At 42.1% G+C, this 17635-nt stretch overlaps 1 protein-coding gene across 1 annotated transcript in view; it reads right to left on the bottom strand.

Moving 5' to 3' along the window:
• Nucleotides 1–14681, bottom strand: part of manbal (mannosidase beta like) — a 77592-nt gene extending 62911 nt beyond the window's left edge. Inside the window, exon 1 of the mRNA XM_072277154.1 lies at nt 14596–14681. The gene's annotated coding sequence lies outside the window, so the exon portion shown is untranslated. The remainder of the gene's footprint in view (nt 1–14595) is intronic.
• Nucleotides 14682–17635: the final 2954 nt, after the last annotated feature.

The raw sequence follows: 17635 nt of genomic DNA, 5'->3' as shown, positions 1-17635 counted from the left end.
AAGTAAACCATTCATTTTAAAACCGCTGATAGTGACAAGTCTAAAGCACTACTCTGAAGTGCTGTACACAACATCTTCTTAAGTTTCCACTACAATATGTCGCTGTGTGAATAGGGCTGTAACTCACGACTGTCAAGTTTTTCAGGAATGCCTGTATGGAGGCATGAGCAAATAAAGTGAAGTATTTATTTAAAAACCTTCACTTGTCCCCTCTTCTAAGGGAATACAAATGACACAGAGAGGCTGCAAAATGTTTAGGAGAGTGGCTCCAGGGATATTAGGGGAAAACGTTGAATAACTTGGAATTTGTGACAGAAGTGTTGAAAGTAATGAGAGATCCAGAGAGAACTACTGTAACTCATCATCATGTGCCTTGTCGTTTGACTTTGGCAATCATGGTCAACCACGATTGTTACCATGATTGTTCTTAATAAATTTTTCTACAGAACTAGTTTGCATTGCCTTCTTCTGGCCAGTGTCTTTACAAGATGGGTGACCCCAGCCATTATCAATACTATTCAGAGCTTGTGGGCCTGGCGTAAGAGGCCACATAACCAGGACTTGTGATATGCACCAACTACTCATACGGCCATCCACCACCACATGGCCTCATGGGGCCCTGATCGTTGAACCTAAGCCGGTGCTACACCTTACCTAAGGGTGGCCTGCAGGCTAGTGGTGGCAAGGGGCACCTCACGCTTCCTTTATTGTTGTGGTTGTTGTTCCTCTCCGTGCCTTATGACGCATTCAGTGGCAACCTTGCCATTTCATTAACATCTTTGTCTCTTTTTTTTAAAATGAGGCTCAGTTGCTAGCCCAACGCTCACCCAGCATGGGTGGAAAGTGGGCAAGGAGCTGGCCGGATTTGAACCTGGGATCACTCGCCTTGAAGTCCGGTGTGAATGCCACTACATCATCAGCCTGCTCAGTTCCTTTGGTAAAGACATATCACCCCCAACCATCACCCCACCGCCACCCTACTGTCATTATCCATGGAATTGTTGGAGATGTAAAATTTAAAGACACGGGCAAAAAATGAGGAAAAAGCTCTCTTCAGCAAAGTTGTTAGTATCTGGAATGGATGATAGGGCCCTCCCACCCCAGATATTCTTTCCTCTCCTCCATGCAACTGGGCAGAAAATACAAAAGCCTGAAAGCACCCTACTCTCCCCACGATCTTCCATTCACGCTTCCATGGTAAGGGCAGCATGGTAGTGCAGCAGCTAGCGTAACGCTTTGCAGTGACAGCCGCTGTGGTTCAATTTCCACCACCATACCCAGCACATGTTAGATTGCGTTGGTCGCTGATCCAAATTACACATGTCCCTTATGTTTCCATAAGACCATAACACATAGGAGCAGAATTAGGCCATTTGGCCCATCAAGTTCGCTCCATCATTTCATCACAGTCGATCCATTTTCCCTCTCAGTCCAATCTCCTGCCTTCTCCTCATATCCCTTCATGACTAATCAAGAATCTATCAACCTCTGCTTTAAATATACCCAATGATTTGACCTCCACAGCTGTCTGGAGCAACAAATTCCACCGATATGTAAGTGACAAACAAAGCTAATCTTCATTACTCATCAATTACACCCAATCTTCACATCTCCTTCATTCTGATTGCTCCATTGGTAAAGTTACTTCTGAATTCCCCATTTTATATCTTATTGAACATTCTTTATTGATCATTTTTGCTCCCCCCAAATCTGAAGAATATCCTCCCTACTCTTATTTCATCATTCACTCTTAACCTTCTCTTTTCAAAAGAAGACAACCTGTTCATTTGTCCTTTGCTGGAAGCAATAACCTGGCAGTTCTGCTAGTATCTTCATGGAGATTAGAATCATGGCAAAGCACTCAAAGGAAGATCTAACCAAGATTCAATGTAGTTTTTTCACAACTTATCTTCATTTTAAGACAATTCTCTGGAAATAAACTGTAGAGCAGGAACTCCCAACCCAGAATCCATGGACCCCTCAGTTAATGGTAAGGCTCCATGGCATAAAAAATACCCCATGCTCTAGAGCTTGATTTTCTTTTTATGTATTCCCTTTTAGTCCATATTTCTTCCTAGTCCCCCGTTCTCCTGAGGGGAGTATTTGCTAAAATAAATGCAAACTCATTTCTCACTAATCTTTGGAATCCTCTATTCAGAGGCCTGTAGATTTTCTGTCATGAAGGGTATTCAGGGCTGAGATTAAGAATTATCAGCAAGCAGTGTAAAAAAAAGTAGTGAGGTAGTGTTGATGGGTTCAATGTCTATTCAGAAATCTGCTGGCAAAGGGGAAGAAGCTGTTCCTGAATCATTGAGTGGGTGGACCTCTGGACCTCCTTCCTGAAGGTAGCAATGAGAAGAGGTCATGACCTGGGTGATGGAAATACTTTATAGGGTTAAGGCCATAAGATGGTTCTGAGTGGATAATCTTCCATGACCTCATGCAGCCATTTTATTGCTTGCTGTTATGAAATATCTCAGCCACTGAAACTCATACAATGACATGCCAAATTTTAAACTTCATTATAGTATCTTTATAGTTGTCCTTTGATGCTACCAAACATAGGAGATAACTGCAATTTGTGACATTCACCGAATACTGGAAGAACTCAGCAAGTCAGGTGTCATCTATGGAGGGAAATAAACAGTAAACATTTCGGGCAGGTATAGGTTTATTGGCTCATTTGCCTCCATAAGTGCTGTCAAATTTGATGAGCTCTCCCACCATTTCATGTGTGTTGCTCAAGATTTCCAGCATATGCAGAATCTCGTGTCTCTGCAAACTGTCTCGGAAAAAAAGTGACGTAACAGACTTTTAACATCGTAAACCAGCGAGTTGTTTGTTATGTCTCCCCGCTTGCTGGGAATATGGAGACACTTCTTTCTCCCTCATTAGGGAGAGATAGAACACTGGGTGAAATGCAAAGTCTTTGGGGTACATAGATAGATAGATAGATATACTTCATTGATCCTGAGGGAAATTGGGTTTTGTTACAGCCACACCAACCAAGAATAGAGCGTAAATATAGCAATACAAAAACCACAAACAATCAAACAACAAAATGCAAACTATGCCAGATGGAAATAAGTCCAGGACCAGCCTATTGGCTCAGGGTGTCTGACCCTCCACGGGATTGCAAGTCTGTGTCTTTGCTATTGCTTTGCTCACACTTGAGTGCTTGGTGGCGGTGCCTATGCTTGCTTTGCTTTTGCCAATGGAGGGAGGATTGTTGCTTGCTGCCGCTTACGTTGGGGGGGGGGCAGCTGGGGGTGCTTCGGGGTTCTAACATTTAACTGTCATTCATTCTTTGGGGCATTCCTCTGTTTTCATGGATGCTTGCGAAGAAAAAGCATTTCAGGATGTATATTGTGGACATTCCTCTGACATTAAATGTACCTTTGAAACCTTGAATCTCTGAAATTGTAACACTGTGTTTTTGACTCTAAATTCTAAAATATTAAATTAGAAATATAAAGTGTAGGCAACAGCCTGAGCAGAGATAATTTCTGGGTCCATCTAATACCACTGCAAGTACCTACTCTACCTCTCCCTCTTGCATGCGGATAGCTACCAACTTCACAATTTGTTCCCTGGAATCACTCCAATAACTTTCTGTGCCACTTTATCCACCTTGGTTACACAAATATCTTTGCTCTTTCTTCTGTTCCCATTGTCAGGGCCAATAAAACGAATTTGCCTCTCCAATCTTCGAGTGCTGCTCATCAAGCTTAATGGGTCCACTACACGAGAAACCCGTGGACCCAGAATAATTAAACACGCATATTCATATTCCTTGACTTTGACATACTCTAGGTCAGACAGCTGTGATGACCTTAAGACCATAAGACATAGCAGCAGAATAAGGCCAGTTGGCCTATCGAGTCTGCTCCACCACTGCATCATGGTCGATTTATTATCCTTCTCAACCCCATTCTCCTCATAACCTTTGACACCCTTATTAATCAAGAAGCTATCAAACTCTACTTTAAATATACTCTATCTAATCCTCCACAGCCATCTAAGACAATGAATTCCACAGATTCACCAGCCTCCAGCTAAAGAAATTCCTCTTCATCTCAGTTCTAAAGGAACATCGTTCTATTGTGAGGCTGAGCCCTCTGGTCCTAGACTCACCCATTTTTGGAAGCATCCTCTCCATGTCCACTCTATCTAGGCCTTTCAATATTCGGTAGGTTTCAATAAGATTACCCTTCATTCTTCTAAACTCTAGCAAGTACAGGCCGAGAGGCATCAAACACTCCTCATATGTTAACTCTTTCATGCCCAGGATCATCCTTGATAACCTTCTCTGGACCCTCTCCTTTTTGACTTTGTCACATATTTTATTGAATAGCAATTTACCGTTGGTTCATTATATTAAATGATGAGGGTATACCCACATATAAATCCTGGAGCTTGTATAAATTGTTGAGATAAAAATTTGCTGTCTGACATTCTTTGATTATATACTAAAGTGTAGACAGTCAGATGTGAAATAAGACTGTATCTCTGATGTCTAGGTTTTAAATCGACTTGTTTCACAAACTTACCAAGAGAAAATACTTTCCCAAGTATCAATTTGTACTTCATTTAATGGAATGAGCAAAGATTTAGCAACACCATTAATTTCGGATCTACAAAGCATTAATATCTGATCTAGTAGGAAGCCATGTCTACATAAAATAGTGACCTAAGAAATCATAATCAGGTCACTGACGAAGGTCATGAAATGTGTTGCTTTGAGGCAGCGCCGTACATAATAAACACCATAAATTACAATAAGAAATATGCAGTAGATTCTGGTTAGATAGAACACATTGAGACTGGTACATTCTGGCCCAATTAAGTGGCTGTCCCAGGTAGCCAAATTTTCATATAAATAGTTTAAAAGTTATATAAAAAAAGACAAATGACTTTTTAACTGAGTAACTATTCATGTATTTAAATGAAATACAGAACGAATAAGAACATTGACAATATCTTGACAGTACAATAAAACTGTGTATCAGTTCCTAACAGTTAACATCAGAGGGATTCATCTGCTGTGTTCTTTTGATTGTAAATGAACAAAAGTCAGCGCAGACACCTAGTGCAAAAAGTGGACCGCTTTCATACAATGCTTCAGGCAATTGCATCCTCCAAATCTTCACTTCCATGTAACATCAAGATGATTGTCGATACCTTCAAATACTTTGTACTTCCTAACTTGCCAGAGCAGTGAAGTCATTCATTTTCACTCCTGGCCCATTTCTGGCATCCCCAAGCCTGAATGCTTGAAACCAGAGTGAGCAATACAGCTCTGAATTGTCTTACTGCTTATTTCTCACCTGTGATTACTGACAAAAATCACTGCTTTTTCCAGCACAAACACATGAATTGACACTACTTAAAAACTGATCACTCTAAGTACAGTATCTAATCACCATGAAAGTGCACGAGACTGATGCTAGTTAGAAACTGTTCAGCATTAATCTCCTACCCAAATTAGGCAGCATAGTATCCCAAATGAAAAAATGGAATCCCGGCTATTTTCTTGATTTCATTTTTGTTCTTTATGAGTTCTAACTAAATGGCTGCACCGATTAACCAACAGCCCAATTAACCGGAATCCACGGAATAAAAAAAATTTAAAAGGTCGTGCAAGAAGAGAGCAAAATTAGTGAGGGAGCATTCAGGGGTTGGTTTATTATTCGTTCAGAAATCTGACGGTGGAGGGGGAGAAAGCTGATCCTAAAACATTGAGTGTATGTCTTCAGGTTCCTGTACCTCCTCTCTCCTGTAACAAGGACAGAGAGCACACCTTGGGTGACATGGGACCTCAATGATGAATGCCACCTTTCTGAGGCATTGCCTTCTGCAAAAGTCCTCAATGCATGGGGCGGAGGGTCTCATGTCCCAGAAAAGGCTTGGACATATTTGAAGCCCTTCATTCCCTGAGAACTCTCCAGTGAGCTTTGCAGCCTCATCAAGTACTTTGGAGCTGTTACAACATAATGGAAAAATGAGAGTCCAGTTGAGCATGCTCATCATCCCATTCAAGCTATTTTTACCTACTTCCATACACTCTCCAGATTTGCACTGGAGTCTTGGCAGGAAGTGGAACAATTCAAGAAGGGGGAAATCTGGCTGATTTTTCCTGGTCTTAGGTGGCAGAATTGAAACATTGTAACAATGCCCCCATTCAATACCCACCAAGGATTTGTGTGCAGCAGTCCACAGACTTACATCAGCACTGCTCTCAACAATCACATCCACACATTTTCTGTGGTTTAATGCAGGGGTCCCCAACCTTTTTTGCACTGCGGGCCGGTTTCATGTTGACAATATTTTGCGGACTGGCCAACCCGGGGTTCGGGGGGGGGGTGCGGGGGTAGGGTTGACAACGGACAAGAGTAGAGCCAAATACGTTGTTTGCACAGAGAGACTACAATGACCATGAAGCCGTGCGCGGGCACCAGTGCGCATGCGTGCTTTGCGCATGCATGTATGTGCCCATTTTTTCTACAAATCGCTTTTGGCGATACTGGTTGTGGGGGGGGGGGGTTTGGGGGATGTTAATCACGACCGGAATATAGGTGATAAATGGCTAATACACTCAATTTCGTTTCTAAAAGGGTCTATCTAACGAATTTAATATTAAACATACAGCGCATATTTTCCTCGCATGAATATAGCGATAAGTCAATTATCAGGGGAGGACAGGGGAGCTTGAAGTAAGTGTTGAACGAACTTCCAGTAGAAGTGGTAGAGGCAGGTTCGATATTATTTAAAGAAAAATTGGATAGGTATATGGACAGGAAAGGAATGGAGGGTTATGGGCTGAGTGCAGGTCGGTGGGACGAGGTGAGAGGAGCGTCCAGCACGGACTAGAAGGGCAGAGATGGCCTGTTTCCGTGCTGTAATTGTTATATGGTTATATAAGTAAGTCAATAGCATCATAACATTTTAAGTAACATTTGAATATTAAAGACACAGCACATATTTTCTCCGTATGAACATATAAAATCATTGCAACACACCAATATCACTGAATCAGTGGGAGCCCCGGGCTTGTTTTCCCTCAACAAGACGGTCCCATCGAGGGGTGATGGGAGACAGCGATACTCCAAGGAGGTTCCTTATGTCCAGTCTATTCCGCAAGTTAGTTTTCGTTGCATTCATTGCAGAGATATGTTGGAAATGGAAGCAACATTTTCAGTGCTTTCGTGGCTATCTCAGGATATTCAGCCTTGACTTTGATCCGGAATGCCGGCAGAGATGTTATGTCAAACATACTTTTCAGCCCGCCGTCATTTGCAAGCACGAGGAGTTGATCTTCTTCCCGCGCTGACATGGATGGCGCACGGGTAATGACCTTGCATGCTTAATTGCTCAACAGAGGCTGTGACAGGGAATGAGGAAAGGTGCAGCTGACTCATATCGCCAAATCATATCGTTTCCTCACGGCCCGGTAGCGCATGCTCTGCAGCCCGGTGGTTGGGGACCACTGGTTTAATGGACTCTACCTTCGCAAAGTTTACCATGTATCAAGAGTTGGCAACAATGTCAAGACAGCTGTGCCTCATAACCATCCAGAATTTAATTGTCTATTCTAGTGAAACAGTACAGCAGAGTGCTGGTCCTTCAGCTCACAATGTTGTGCTGACTCTTTAACCTATTCAAACATCAATCTACCCTTTCCCTCCCACATAGCCCTCCATTTTTCTTTCATCTGCATGTCTACCCTAAAGTCTCTGAAATGTCCCTAATATATCTGCCTCTATCACCACCACCCCTGGGAGTACGTTCCATGCACCCATCACTCTATGTAAAAAAAACTGCCTCTTACACCTGCCCTCACCCCCCCGTCCATATTTACCTCCAACCACTTTAAAGTTATGCCCCTCGTATTAGCCATTTCTGCCCTGGGAAAATGTCTCTGCCTATCCCCTCGATTTATGCCTCTTATCTTGTGCACCTCTATCAACACACCTCTCAACCTCCTCTCCAAGAAGGGAAGACCTGGTACACTCAATCTACCTCATAAGACATCTCTGTAATCCTGGCGGCATCCTGGTACACCTCCTCTGCACCCTCTCTAAAGACTATAGAAAATCAAAAAATATATTCTGGAACTCTAAAATAACAAAGTGCTGGATATATTCAGTAGTATGCAAAATACAGGAAGAAACACAATTCAGAATTTCAGAAATCATAATGTTTCATATTCTGATTGAGGATCTCCACCATAAACCATCAGCTCCATTTCTGTTCTCACATATGTGCCTGACCTGCTGAATATTTCCAGCATTTCTTGTTTTTGTAAACATTAGAGTCCAATAACAAAGGCCGCCCAGAATAACTAAGGCGTGCAGTAAAGTAAATTATCAGAGTACATATGTGTCACCATATTACCACCCTGAGTATCCACAGTTTCCAAGATATCTTCCAGGAGCGGTGCCTGAGAAAGGTGTTGTCCACTATTAAGGACCCCCATCACTCAGGACATGCCCTCTTTTCACTGGTAGGAAGTACAGAGGCCTGAAGCCACACACTCAATGATTCAGGAACAGCTTCTTCCCATCTGCCATCCAATTTCTAAATGGACATTGAAAACCCATGAATACTACCTCACCTTTTTTAAGAAATTATTTTTGTTTTTGCTCTACTATTTTTAATTTAACTGTGTATATATATTATATAACAAATGAATAAATTACTATATGTGTGTGTGTGTGTATATATATATATATATATATATATACACACACACACAAATACACACAAACCCCATTTCCAGAAAAGTTGGGATATTTTCCAAAATGCAATAAAAACAAAAATCTGTGATATGTTAATTCATGTGAACCTTTATTTAACTGACAAAAGTACAAAGGAAAGGTTTTCAATAGTTTTACTTACCAACTTAATTGTATTTTGTAAACATACACAAATTTAGAATTTGATGGCTGCAACACACTCAACAAAAGTTGGGACAGAGGCATGTTTACCATTGTGTTACATCACCTTTGCTTTTAATAACACTTCTTAATCGTTTTGGAACTGAGGATACTCATTGTAGTAGATTTGCAATTGGAAATTTTGTCCATTCTTGCTTGATATAAGACTTCAGCTGCTCAACAGTCCGTGGTCTCCGTTGTCTGATTCTCCTCTTCATGATGCACCATACATTTTCAATAGGAGATAGATCTGGACTGGCAGCAGGCCAGTCAAGCACATGCACTCTGTGTCTACAAAGCCACGCTGTTGTAGCCCGTGCAGAATGTGGTCTGGCATTGTCCTGCTGAAATAAGCATGGACGTCCCGGGAAGAGACGTCGCCTTGATGGCAACATACGTCTCTCTAAAATCCTAATATACGCCTCAGAGTCAATGGTACCTTCACATACATGCAACTCACCCATGCCGTGGGCACTGATGCACCCCCATACCATCACAGATGCTGGCTTTTGCACCTTTTGCTGATAACGATCTGGGTGGTCGTTTTCATCTTCAGCACAGAGAACTCGACGCCTTTTTTCCGAAAACTAGCTGAAATGTGGACTCATCTGACCACAGCACACGGTTCCACAGTCTTTAGGTCCATCTGAGATGAGCTCGGGCCCAGAGAACTCGCCGGCGTTTCTGCATAGAGTTGATGTATGGCTTCCTCCTTGCGTAATACAGTTTCAAGTTGCATTTCTGGATGCAGCCAAGGACTGTGTTGAGTGACAATGGTTTCCCGAAGTACTCCCGAGCCCAGGTGGCTATAATTGTCACAGTAGCATGATGGTTTCTTAGGCAGTGCCGTCTGAGGGCTCGAAGATCACGTGCATTCAACAGTGGTATCCGACCTTGCCCTTTACGCACTGAGATGTCTCTGAATTCTCTGAAACTTTTCACAATATTATGTACTGCAGATGTTGAAAGACCTAAATTCTCTGCAATCTTGCATTGAGAAATGTTCCTTCTGAACTGACTAACAATTCTCTCATGAATTTTGGCACAAAGGGGTGAGCCACGACCCATCCTTGCTTGCAAAGACTGAGCCTTTGATGGACGCTACTTTTATACCCAGTCACGATACCTCACCTGCCACCAATTAGCCTGCTTAATGTAGAGTCTTCCAAACCGGTGTTACTTGAATATTCTGTGCACTTTTCAATCTTATTTTAACTCTGTCCCAACTTTTGTTGAGAGTGTTGCAGCCATCAAATTCTAAATTTGTGTATATTCACAAAATACAATTAAGTTGGCCAGTAAAACTATTGAAAATCTTTTCTTTGTACTTTTGTCAGTTAAATAAAGGTTCACATGAATTAACATATCACAGATTTTTGTTTTTATTGCATTTTGGAAAATATCCCAATTTTTCTGGAAATGGGGTTTGTATGTTTGTATGTGTGTGTACACACACACACACACACACACACATATATATAGTAATTTATTCATTCTTTCTATAATGATCATGTATTGCATTGTACTGCTACTGCTAAGTTAACAAATTTCATGACACATACTGGTGATATTAAATCTGATTCTGATTTTCTTGCAGGCATTCATAGAAAATACAGAGAAAAACCTTAGAATCGATGAAAAACTGCACACAAATATGGAGAAACAACCAATCTGCAAAAGACAACAAATTGTGCAAGTACAAAAGAGGAACAAAATAATTATAAATAAATAAATATTGAGAACATGATCTGTAGAGTCCTTGAACGTGAGTCCACAGGTTGTAGAATCAGTTCTGTGTTGGAGGTGAGTGACGTTTTCTGCTCTGGTTTACAAGCAGGGTATTGTGAGGTAATAATGTCCTGAACAGATGGTGTGGGACCCAAGGCTCCTGGAACTTGGAAGATTTGGATTAAAGTCACAAAGCCTATATGTAGCAGAGCATTTCTCCAAAATTAAAATTGCCACACTAAGGGCTTGCATGTTCTGCAGATCCATTCTTTATTTAAAATTGTATCGCTGTATGAATGTCAAGATCCATCTCAACATCTCCAACCAGCTAAATTCATTAAATTCCCAATTTACCTTTACAATTTCAGGACACTGATTGGACAAGGATTAGTCTTTTTTATCAGTAATTCTGCAAGCAAATCTGAGTAATACTGTGCAAACAACTCATAAGCCTCTCATCTTTTTGTTGCCTTAAGTCAAGCATTTCACCATAGTAGATGAGCTTTTCCCTTAAGCAATGTTTCAGATTCGCAACTTCACAATGAAATTAATATGAAAGTTTTAAAAGGTAATTGCAGTTGCACTTTAATACAGGTTATGATTAAATTGAGCTTTAGGGAATTGTGGCCATCACAGCACAGAGCTAAGTAAATGAACAGATTTGCCTGCCAGGGCGTTGTAAAAGACAATTAATCAAAGAAAAATTAAAAGGAACAACTAAACGATGTGTTCCTTTTAAGCGTGATCCACATGTGACACCACTTTACGTTTCTTAAATGTGATTACCTGCAGGTCTACAGACCCACGAACAGGATGACAAAAACTCAGTAGGAACAGTTCCCATCTAAGTATCACATCATGTCCCCTGAAACATAAATATCTGAAATAATCTGAAGTGACATAGGAACGAGAACATTTTGTATCAAAAGTGGAACTAGTTTTATAATGAACAGGTGGCTTGTTCAAATGGACTTTAACCAAAATCATCCAATAAAGGAAGAGCATTTTGCGTCATTGCGCCAAATTGGTTGATTTGGACAAAAGAACTTATAACACTGGAAAAAAGTGAAAACTTCTCCAACAGATTTTAAAAAGTGTACGTTATCTTGAATGGGAGTTAAAAGCCAAGATTTTTTTAAAAAAAACATTTAATCCTTTACTGCCAGTAACATTATTCTATCTTACATAAGCATACACCTCACAATTCATGTTACCAACCTTCAGGTCATGCCATTCAGGATTTCGTGAATATTACTTTGTGAATGTACATGCTGAATCACAACCATATGTGCTGTATACATACGGTATTTCGCACTGGGTTCCAGAGGAACAATGTTTCATTAGAGGTATACATATGATTTGTTGATTGACAATGAATTTGAATGATTGTTTTCCTCCCATATGGTCGATTTGTACTCTTATTGATTATTTGTGTACTTTTTAGAGACAAAAAAAGGCAAAATAAACTTCAAAGGAAAAAGGCTAAATGTCAAGAAGGGCCAAGGCTGGAAAAACAAACCAAGAGACAGATTAACAGACCGTTCCTCAAAACAATCTGTGTTGGCCTACAGCTCCTCATTCATTACATTTATTACTAGCCTGGACAAATGGTTAAGGCGTCGGTCTAGTGATCTGAAGGTCACTAGTTCGAGCCTTGGCTGAGGCAGTGAGTTGTGTCCTTGAGCAAGGCACTTAACCACACATTGCTCTGCAATGACACCAGTGCCAAGCTGTATGGGTCCTAACGCCCTTCCCTTGGACAACATTGGTGGCGTGGAGAGGGGAGACTTGCAGCATGGGCAACTGCCGGTCTTCCATACAACCTTGCCCAGGCCTGTATTTTGGAAATCTTCCAAGGCGTAAATCTATGGTCTCATGAGACTAACAGATGTGTATATATACACACACATTATTTATATACATGCACACACATTATATATATATAGCCTAATATAGAACTACATATCTAATTTATCAATGATGTAAAGAATGAGGAAGCATTACTTATAGAGACGTACTGCCCCACCCCACCCCCTCACTGTACAGAACTTCATATAGACCATATTTAAAGTACAACTTCCATTTTGGGCACTACATCATCTCAGAGTTCAATGTAGGGTTTCTTAAAATGCTAACCAGTCAGAAATTATATAAACTAGTCTTGCCTTCTTTCTAATTTAGAATGTTCAGCAGTGATTTAATCATTTTCTTTTTTTTAGGGGGATAGGGTGAAGAGAGAACGTCTTTCTGCTGAAGAGTCTGAGGGCAAGGGTGGAGATGTGAGCAGGTAAGAACAAGTGGGAAGCAACCTTTGAAATTGAAATCAGGTCCCTGAGGATAGGTGAGAAAACATTATATAGTTAAATGTGCAATCCTCTCTTAAGGGCTCAATCATTTTAAAACCTGCCAAAGACAGAATTCAGGACAGCTATTACAATGGCATGAAGACATGGGTGGTCAAGCGAATGGGGATGGTGGTGGGGGAAATGTTCAAGACAAATTAACCCTAACCAATTAATACACATAGCCACTGTACCCCATCATGTACAGACTGCTCCATCAACACTTAGTAGCCCGCATTCCATTTTGAAATTGCCATACGTGCACATTCATCTTCCATGGGTGATCAGCCTTTCCTTAATAAACCAAATGACTTCTATTATTTCCTCCAACCACAAATATCACTGTGCAAAGGAACGTATCCAAACTGTTCCACTTATTTCTAACAACAATCCAATCACAGGGCCCCCATTCCACTAAAGCAAAAGAAATTATTGTCTTTCATAGTGTTGTGTAACTAAAAACTGAAAATGTTTGAAATACTAAGCAGGTTAAGCAGAGTAACAAAATTGGCATTTCAGAGCAGAATTTTCAGTTGAATTCCATTTCATGAAAGATTATGGACAGGAAATATTAACTGTTTCTGTCTCCAAAGACAAAGCCTGGTCTACTGACTATTACTGGATATGTTTCTATTTCAAACTTCCAGATATTTCCAAACTAGAGTTGCCATTCACAATATTATAAGACTTACGTTAATCAAAGTTCAAAGCAAATTTATTATCAAAGAACATATATGTCACCATATGTTACCCATGATTAATTTTCTTGCAGGCATTCACAATAAAAACAAAGAAATATGATAGAGTCAATGAAAAACTACACACAAAAACTGACAACCTAAGTGCAAGATAAACTTTGCAAATACAAACTACTACTAAAAATAATAATAAGTAAATAAATAATATTGAGAACATGATTTGTAGAGCCCTTGAAAGCGAGTTCATTGGTTGTGGAATCGGTTCAGTGTTGTGGTGACTGAGGTTCCCCACGCTAGCTCAGGAGCCTTATGGTTCCTAAACTTGGTGAGGGCCCTAAAGCACCTGTACCTGCTTCCCGATAGTAGCAGCGAGAAAAGAGCATGGCCTGGACGGTGGATGATAATCTCAATTTATGTTAATTTAAATTTAGCGTCATCTGCTAATGTGCTGTGCTGCTGTTATAAAAAAACTGATTTTCCTGGCATTTTATCACTTGTGCATGTGCGCCTATCTCAGTCATGAACTTCAACTTGTATCACCGCAATGAATGGCAGCATCCTCTGCAATTTACACCCCCTCCTCTCCATGCACCCGGTAAAGCCACCCACCGCCCTCTCTCTTGTCCCGCATTCACCCCAGGATTCGTACTGTGAGGGAGCCCGGCCACGGCTCCACTCACTCCTGATTAGTGCGAACGGTAACAAAGTAGGAACATCAGCAACAATGTAACAGCGCAAGGCCCGTTCCGGGACGGGGCTTCGGCCTGCCGGGCAAACACAGCGGCTTTTGCAGTCTAAATGTAGCGGGGACCAGCAACAAAGCCCGGGGCCGAGTGGCGAACGGCGGAACACTGCGCTTGCACGGGGACAGTTGCGGTGTTGCGGTTTTACCTTCACTCGGCTCGCCCACACCGCATCTCCGTTCCACGTTATTCAGGAAGCCGCGGCTCATTCAGCCTGACGGCAGGAAGTACCTCCCACCCTCCTCCCAGAGCTCCCGCATTCTGAAGGTTTATCCTCTTGTATCCCACGGCTGTGAGGAGGAAACGAACCAGCAAATCATTGTGGTCTGGGATACACGACCTTGTCGAATATTGAATGCACGTTCAGTTACCACGTTCATTAGGGGGTTCAAAACATACTTAGGAGGGGTAGAAGCGGGGATGTGGAGGAGATTGGGGAAATAGGGCTTGAAAAACACACAGAAAGTGGACCGACTGTATAACTCTATACAGTAAAAATCTATACCACACCGTTCTTGATTATGTGTAAAATTATGCAACAGATTGGCTCCAAGATCAAACACCAATTTAGCCAGAGGGTAGTGAATCTATGTATTTCATTGCCACAGGCGGCTGTGGATACCAACTCACTGCGTATATTTAAAGCGGAGGTTGATAAGTTTTTGATCAGTCATGGAGTCAATGATTACGGGGCGAACGCGGGAGAATGGGTCTGAGTGGGACAGCAAATCAGCCATGGTGGACCAGACTCGATGGACCGAATGGCCTAATTCTGCTCCTATGCCACATATAGCCTAATTTGAGAGGTACTGGAAATCGCAAGTTATTTGGAGTTTGAAAGTTAGTGACCGTGTCTCACACTTTCCGATCAACTTTAGACTAGTAACATCGCAGGACTGATCTTTCGCTCTGCTTGGAAAGATCCGATTAAGCTTTCTTTTCAAGTCCATGAAACTCATTTATCGTTCAGGCCGGCATTTAGACTTCTTTTGAGAAACCCATTATTCGCCTGTCGTCAAGCGCTGCCCCTACACCTCATGAGTCCTATTAGCATTAATGTTTCTGGCGCAAAAAAACCATGATGATGCCAAGAGACTGAGAAGAAATGAATGAAGTAGCTCAGAATTATTACGGCAACCACACTGGTCTTTGGTGTTTGGGATACATATAAAGGCTTATTGCAATTTATTCATTCCTTAAGCACGAGTAAAAACAATGCTAAAATATTTACCCCGTCCATTGCTTTGATTACTTTTATAAAATTAAGACGCACTTTTGCAATCTGTACAGCCGAGACAAGGTAAATATAATTTTACTATCTACGTCCGAATATTCCACGTAAGCAGTCGCAACGACCTGCTAAACTCAGTATGCCGACATGAGTGGGAGATTGGGCGATTAAACATCGTTAAATCAACAGAGGTAACTCTGAGATAAGTAAGAACAAATGAAATCACACTGGACTCAGAAATTGCGGATATTGTAGTTGTTTTCTATTAGTGGAAGAACATAATCGTGTTGGAATTTAATGTTTAACATTTACATAGGATTATGGAAACATCCCAGAGAGCAGATTGGATCCAGATACGGCAGCGTTGAACAAAGGATGCGTAACGGAAGGACGACTCAGGCAGTAAAACTGAGAGAATTTGTAAATGTTCTTAACTGAAGGAAGAGTGAGTAAGATCCACAAACCTGCCTGTCCTGGCCGACCTATTGTCTCAGCTTGCTCCTGCCCCACCGAACTCGTTTCTGCATACCTCGACACGGTTTTATCCCCCCTTGTTCAATCCCTTCTGACCTATGTTCGTGACACTTCTCACGCTCTTAAACTTTTCGATGATTTTAAGTTCCCTGGCCCCCACCGCTTTACTTTCACCATGGATGTCCAGTCCCTATATACTTCCATACCCCATCAGGAGGTCTCAAAGCTCTACGCTTCTTTTTGGATTCCAGACCTAATCAGTTCCCCTCTATCACCACTCTGCTCCGTCCAGCGGAATTAGTCCTTACTCTTAATAATTTCTCCTTTGGCTTCTCCCACTTCCTCCAAACTAAAGGTGTAGCTATGGGCACCCGTATGGGTCCTAGCTATGCCTGCCTTTTGTTGGCTTTGTGGAACAATCTATGTTCCGTGCCTATTCTGGTATCTGTCCCCCACTTTTCCTTCGCTACATCGACGACTGCATTGGCGCTGCTTCCTGCACGCATGCAGAACTCGTTGACTTTATTAACTTTGCCTCCAACTTTCACCCTGCCCTCAAGTTTACCTGGTCCATTTCCGACACCTCCCTCCCCTTTCTAGATCTTTCTGTCTCTGTCTCTGGAGACAGCTTATCCACTGATGTCTACTATAAGCCTACTGACTCTCACAGTTATCTGGACTATTCCTCTTCTCACCCTGTCTCTTGCAAAAACGCCACCCCCTTCTCACAACTCCTCTGTCTCCGCCGCATCTGCTCTCAGGATGAGGCTTTTCATTCTAGGACGAGGGAGATATCTTCCTTTTTTAAAGAAAGGGGCTTCCCTTCCTCCACTATCAACTCTGCTCTTAAACGCATCTCCCCCATTTCACGTACATCTGCTCTCACTCCATCCTCCCGCCACCCAACTAGGAATAGGGTTCCCCTGGTCCTCACCTACCACCCCACCAGCCTCCGGGTCCAACATATTATTCTCCGTAACTTCCGCCACCTCCAACGGGATCCCACCACTAATCACATCTTTCCCTCTCCCACTCTCTCTGCATTCCGCAGGGATCGCTCCCTACGCAACTCCCTTGTTCATTCGTCCCCCCCATCCCTCCCCACTGATCTCCCTCCTGGCACTTATCCGTGTAAGCGGAACAAGTGCTACACATGCCCTTACACTTCCTCCCTTACCATCATTCAGGGCCCCAAACAGTCCTTCCAGGTGAGGCAACACTTCACCTGTGAGTCGGCTGGGGTGATATACTGTGTCCGGTGCTCCTGATGTGGCCTTTTATATACTGGCGAGACCCGACGCAGACTGGGAGACAGCTTTGCTAAACATCTACACTCTGTCCGCCAGAGAAAGCAGGATCTCCCAGTGGCCACACATTTTAATTCCACATCCCATTCCCATTCTGACATGTCTATCCACGGCCTCCTCTACTGTAAAGATGAAGCCATACTCAGGTTGGAGGAACAACACCTTATATTCCGTCT

Source organism: Mobula birostris, chromosome 2, assembly GCF_030028105.1.
Source record: "Mobula birostris isolate sMobBir1 chromosome 2, sMobBir1.hap1, whole genome shotgun sequence".
Classification (NCBI taxonomy): Eukaryota; Metazoa; Chordata; class Chondrichthyes; order Myliobatiformes; family Myliobatidae; genus Mobula; species Mobula birostris.
Note: the sequence above shows the minus strand (reverse complement) of the source record. Positions and strands in the feature narration are given on the sequence as shown.